The following is a 6,355-nucleotide window of genomic DNA, read 5'->3' on the forward strand; positions in this document are numbered from 1 at the left end:
TTAATCATGGCAGGCATCCCCTCAGAAACCATCTGAGGTACACCTGAGAATAGTCCATTTGAAGGCCAGGCAGGGGAGGTATTTATCCATCAGCTTGTGTGCCCATCTGTCAAGGGCCTTTCTGTTCATCTGCTATAGGATTTGGGGCAAGATACTTAGAGTCTTTATTGAATTTGTTAGAATATTGCTTCTGTTTTATGTCTTAGTTTTTCAGCCGTGAGGCATGTGGGATCTTAGCTTCCCTTCCAGGGACTGAACCCTCACTGTCTGCAATGGAAGGCAAAGTCCTAACCACTGGACCACCAGGGAAGTCCTGATACTTGATCTGTTGTACCTCAATTTCCCCATATTTAAAATGGGGCTAAAACTAATAGTATCTGCTATAATTAGAACAAAGTAGAATGCTTTTATAAATATTAAATGAACTATGTTATATCAAGAGGTAGTGACAATGCCAGGCACCTCATAAACACTATGTAAGTATTTATTACATTTTCAACAGCTGACATTGAAGCCAGAAGGCACCAGACCAACAGCTTCAAAATCCTGAGGCAAAATTATATCCAACCTAGAATTTTCTACCAAGTAAGAATGGAGAAACTGCCTAATTACCCTTCAGGAGGAGAATGATAAATATTTTGTCATTTACTCATTCAGCAATTAAAATGAATGAACAAGGCAACATACCATAAATCTGAAGAACTACATTAAAAGAACAGTTAGCACTGTATGATTCCAAGACTGTGACATTCTGGAAAAGGCAAAACTATAAAGACATTAAAAAGATCACTGGTTGCCAGGAGTTAGTGAGGAGGGAAGGATGAGCAGGCAGAGCACAGAGAATTTTTAGGGCAGTGAAAATACTCTGTGTGATACTGTAATGATGGATATGTGTCATTATACATTTGTCCAAATGCATAGATTGTACAACACCAAGTGTGAACCTGATGTGAACTATGGACTATGAGTGGTTTCAGTGTTAGTGTAGGTTCATCAATTGTAACTAATGTACCATCCTGGTGGAGGATTTAACATAGGGAGGCAGAGGTGGGGTATATGGGAAATTTCCATACCTTCCTCTTAATTTTGCTCTCAACCTAAAAGAGCTTTCCCTACCTGCCCCCCCTCCCAACGCTGCATGTAGGATCTTAGTTCCCCAACCAGGGATGGAACCTGCACCCCCTGCATTGGAAGGCAAAGTCTTAACCACTGGACCACCAGGGAAGTCCCTAAAAGCTTTTTTTAAAGTCTCTTATAAATATATACATGAAGGTTTCTTTTGTTTTGTTTTTTTTTTAAAGAACTACTAGCGTTTATTCTCATGATGGAAAGATGGTTCACCAAGAGAAAAATATAATTTTATTTATAATATTATGTAATTGCTGCAGGAAAGCCACAATCATCTTAGCCAAGGAAAATGAGGCATTTAATAAAATTAAGCAGTATTTCCAAGATTTAAAAAAATCCTCAGTAAAACAGGATTTGACAGCAGCTTTTAAGAAAACAATAGGAAAAAAAATCTTGAATCAAAAGGCAAACTCATCCTTCATTAATTGCTTAATAAAAACAGTTTTTGCTAATCAGGAATGAGGCAAGGTCTCAATAAATATTTGTTGATTAAAATGCATCTGTGATCCTACAGAGATTCTTGACATCCCACTTGACTATTCAACATGCTAGGAAAAAAAAAACATAAAAACTTTGAAACTGGGACTTGCCTGGTGGTCCAGTTAAGAAACTGCCTTGCAATGCAGGGGATGTGGATTTGATCCATGGTCTGGGAACTAAGATCCCACATGCCTTAACTACTGAAGCCTGTGCACCACAACTAAAGATTCTGTTCACCTCAAAGAAAGATCCTGAAGGATACAATGAAGATCCCATGTGCTGCAACTAAGACCCGAAACAGCCAAATAAATAAATATTAAAAACAAAAACTTTGAACCCAAATGGAGTCATATAAAAATACTCAACACTTTCATCCATAATTTAAAAATTCGTATCTAATGCAAATTATCAATTGTTCTATTTTGATATTTAACACTCAAAATTAAGATTGATTTTGTAGCTATCTCTAAAACTAGAGAAGAGAAATTTGTAAAGTAAGTCTGATTTTATAGTCAGTAACAATTAACTAGAATGCTATTCCTCACTACTCATTTATATGATCAATTTGATCTCCACCTATATTCAGGTAGATTTTAGACTTAGTAGAAAATTTCTGGCTGTACTGGCACAAGTGATTCAACTTTTGTTTTCACAGGCAAATTAGAATCTTTAAAGGCATCTTTCTCTCAGACATGTCTCTAGAACATGGTCTTATAATTCAAAATTGAGGGAAAATATTTAGAAATGTTTTCCAAATATTTAGGTATGAATCAGGCATGAATTTCAACTAATTTCTTTCCTGCCTCATTTCTAGCATTCTTATCCTGCGCTGTGATGAAGGGAATGTAGGGCTTCCTCCCCTTACACTACAGTTACATCCAGGATAAACCCACTGCAAACTGAAAACATCTTAAGTCAAAACTGCATCTGATAGGGAATTCCTTGGTGGTCCAATGCTTAAGACTCCATCCTTTCACTGCAGGGGAAATGGGTTCCATCCATGGTCAGAGAACTAAGATCCCACATGCTTCATGGTGCAGTCAAAAAATAAATAGAAAAACCTGATATCTCTAACTTATCAAACACCATAGCTTAGCCTCACCTAATTTGCCCATGTTCAGAACACATGGATTAGCCTGCAGTTGGGCAACATGATCTAACTCAAAGCCTATTTTATAATAAAGTACAGAATATCTCATGTAACTGATTTAATATGAAAGTGAAAAACAAAATGGTTGTCTGAGTCCAGAGTAGTTCTCAGCTGTTTACTATTTACTCAGTGGGTATCAACTGTTTACTGCTGTGATCGCATGGCTGACAAGAAGCACTGCCCAGCATCACAAGAGAATATCTACCATGTATGGTTAGCCCAGGAAAAACAATAAAAATACAGAATTCAAAGGTTTTGTACCATTGTAAAGTCAAAAATCTTAAACAAACCGTTATAAGTCTGGAACTGTCTGTACTCACGATGCTTTTGTGAAGTGTGAGATGAAACAGCTTAGCGACAGCGCCTTTGCACCAGAAATGCTGTTCCCTCCGCCAGAAAAGCTCTTGCTCCCAATATGCCCATGGCAGACTCCCTCTTCCTTTGCCCTGACCAATTTCACCTTAATAAAATAAACACTAACCCTGTATTCCAGTTGACTAACATTTTTATCTCCTTGGTTTGCTTTATGTTTTCCACAGCATTGCTCACCATTAAATACATTATGTCAGTTCGGTTCAGTTCAGTCGCTCAGTTGTGTCTGAGTCTTTGCAACCTAATGAACTGCAGCATGCCAGGCCTCCCTGTCCATCACCAACTCCCAGAGTCCACCCAAACCCATGTCCATTGAGTCAGTGATGCCATCCAACCATCTCATCCTCTGTCGTCCCCTTCTCCTCCTGCCCTCAATCTTTCCCAGCATCAGGGTCTTTTCCAATGAGTCAACTCTTTGCATGAGGTGGCCAAAGTATTGGAGCTTCAGCTTCAACATCAATCCTTCCAATGAACACCCAGGACTGATCTCCTTTAGGATGGACTGGTTGGATCTCCTTTCAGTCCAAGGGACTCTCAAGAGTCTTCTCGAACACCACAGTTCAAAAGCATCAATTCTTTGTGTAGATTTGACTATGTAGATCACAACAAACTGTGGAAAATTCTTCAAGAGATGGGAATATCAGACCACCTTACCTGCCTCCTGAGAAATCTGTATGCAGGTCAAGAAGCAATAGTTAGAACAGGACATGGAACAGTTCAGTTCAGTTCAGTCACTCAGTCATGTCCGCCTCTTTGCAACCCCATGAATCACAGCAAGCCAGGCCTCCCTGTCCATCACCAACTCCCGGAGTTTACTCAAACTCATGCCCATCGAGTCAGTAATGCCATCCAGCCATCTCATCCTCTGTCATCCCCTTCTCCTCCTGCCCCCAATCCCTCCCAGCATTAGGGTCTTTTCCAGTGAGTCAACCCTTTGCATGAGGTGGCCAAAGTATTGGAGTTTCAACTTCAGCATCAGTCCTTCCAAAGAACACCCAGGACTGATTCTCCTTTAGGATGGACTGGTTGAATCTCCTTGCATTCCAAGGGACATCGAACAACAGACTGGGAAAAGTAGTATGCCAAATTGGGAAAGGAGTACATCAAGGCTGTATTTTGTCACCCTGTTTATTTAACTTTATGAAGAGTACATCATGGGAAATGCCAGGCTGGATGAGGCACAAGGTGGAATCAAGATTTCCAGGAAAAATATCAATAACCTCAGATACGCAGATGACACCACCATTATGGCAGAAAGTGAAGAAAAACTAAAGAGCCTCTTGATGAAAGTGAAAGAGGAGAGTGAAAAAGTTGGCTTAAAGCTCAACATTCAGAAAACTAAGATCATGGCATCCAGTCGCATCACTTCATGGCAAATAGATGGGGAAACAATGGAAACAGTGACAGACTTTATTTTGGGGGGCTCCAAAATCACTGCAGATGGTGATTGCAGCCATGAAATTAAAAGACACTTACTCCTTGGAAGGAAAGTTATGACCAACCTAGAGAGCATATTAAAAACCAGAGACATTACTTTGCCAACAGGAGTCCGTCTAGTCAAGGCTATGGTTTTTCCAGTAGTCATGTATGGATGTGAGAGTTGGACTATAAAGAAGGCTGAGTGCAGAAGAATTGATGCTTTTGAACTGTGGAGTTGGGAAAGATTCTTGAGAGTCCCTTGGACTGCAAGGAGATCCAACCAGTCCATCCTAAAGGAGATCAGTCCTGGGTGTTCTTTGGAAGGACTGATGTTGAAGCTGAAACTCTAGTACTTTGGCTACCTGATGTGAAGAGCTGACTCATTTGAAAAGACCCTGATGCTGGGAAGGATTGGGGGCAGGAGGAAATGGGGACAACAGAGGATGAGATGGTTGGATGGCATCACTGACTCGATGGATATGAGTTTGGGTAAACTCCGGGAGTTGGTGATGGACAGGGAGGCCTGGCGTGTTGTGGTTCATGGGGTTGCAAAGAGTTGGACATGACTAAGCGACTTAATTGAACAAACTGTAGCCTACCACACTCCTCTGACCATGGGATTTTCCAGGCAAGAGTACTGGAGTGGGTTGCCGTTTCTTCTCCAGAGGATCTTCCCGACCCAGGGATTGAACCTGGGTCTCCTGCATTATAGGCAGACGCCTTACCGTCTGAGCTACCAGGGAAGTCCAGAATCAGTTATACATATATCTACTCTTTTTTAGATTCTTTTCCCATATAGGTCATTACAGAGTATTGAGTAGAGTTCCCTGTGCTGTATACACTAGGTCCTATTTAGTTATTTAATTTATACACAGTGGTATCTATATGTCCATCTAAATCTCTCAATTTTATCCCTCCCCCCCTCAAGCCAGGTAACCATAAGTTTATTTTCTACATCCATAACACTAGCTCTGTTTTGTAGATAAGTTTATCTGTACCCTTTTCTAAGATTATACATATAAGCACAATCATATTTGTCTTTGTCTGACTTACTTGACTCAGTATGACAATCTCTAGGTCCATCCATGTTGCTGCAAATGGCATTATTTCCTTCTTTTTTATGGCTGAGGAACATTCCATTGTGTATATGAACCACATCTTCATTAACCATTCATCCATCATTGAATATTTAGGCTGCTTTTATGTGCTGGCTATTGTAAATAGGAGCATGAAGCTTTTATTCAAACCAATCTGATATGTATCCTGGTTCTGCCTCTCACTGGGGATGACTCTCAGCAGAATACTTAACCACTTTGACTTTCTTCATCTGAAAGTATGGTCATTGAAGCTAACATAGACTCTATTCCTCCTCTGAGGTTCTCTACATAGAGGGGATCATCAGTCAGCAAGTTGCCCAAGCCAGAATGTAAGTGTATTCTTCACGTTTCTCTTCCAACCTCCACCTTACATTTCCCTGATCAGTAGACCATTTCAATTATACTGTATGCACATCTCTTGAATCCACTCTTCCCTCTCCTTTTAGCCTATCACCTGCCACTTCTGTGAGCCTGTCACCACCACCTCTCCCTAACTAGATTATCACAGGACCCTTTTATAGGCCTGTGATCCAGGGTTGGCCCATCACACACTCACCTCCAAGAGTCTGAATATTGAAAAAGTCATACCAAGCTGCCCAGAAGCTTGGGAAATTACTCAGCATGGTGGCAGTGGCATCTGTGGAGAGCAGTGTTGATGGCAAAACCCTGGCAGACTGTCCCATTTGCCTGGTCTCCCTTGGTTCACATC

The 6,355-nt window shown here is 40.8% G+C and overlaps 1 non-coding gene across 1 annotated transcript; it reads right to left on the bottom strand.

Moving 5' to 3' along the window:
• Positions 1-5,220: 5,220 nt before the first annotated feature.
• On the bottom strand, positions 5,221-5,292 carry TRNAY-AUA (transfer RNA tyrosine (anticodon AUA)). The gene has a single exon. It is a non-coding gene; the product is annotated as a tRNA-Tyr (tRNA).
• Positions 5,293-6,355: the final 1,063 nt, after the last annotated feature.

The sequence above is a fragment of the Odocoileus virginianus genome, chromosome 9 (assembly GCF_023699985.2).
Source record: "Odocoileus virginianus isolate 20LAN1187 ecotype Illinois chromosome 9, Ovbor_1.2, whole genome shotgun sequence".
Taxonomy (NCBI): Eukaryota; Metazoa; Chordata; class Mammalia; order Artiodactyla; family Cervidae; genus Odocoileus; species Odocoileus virginianus.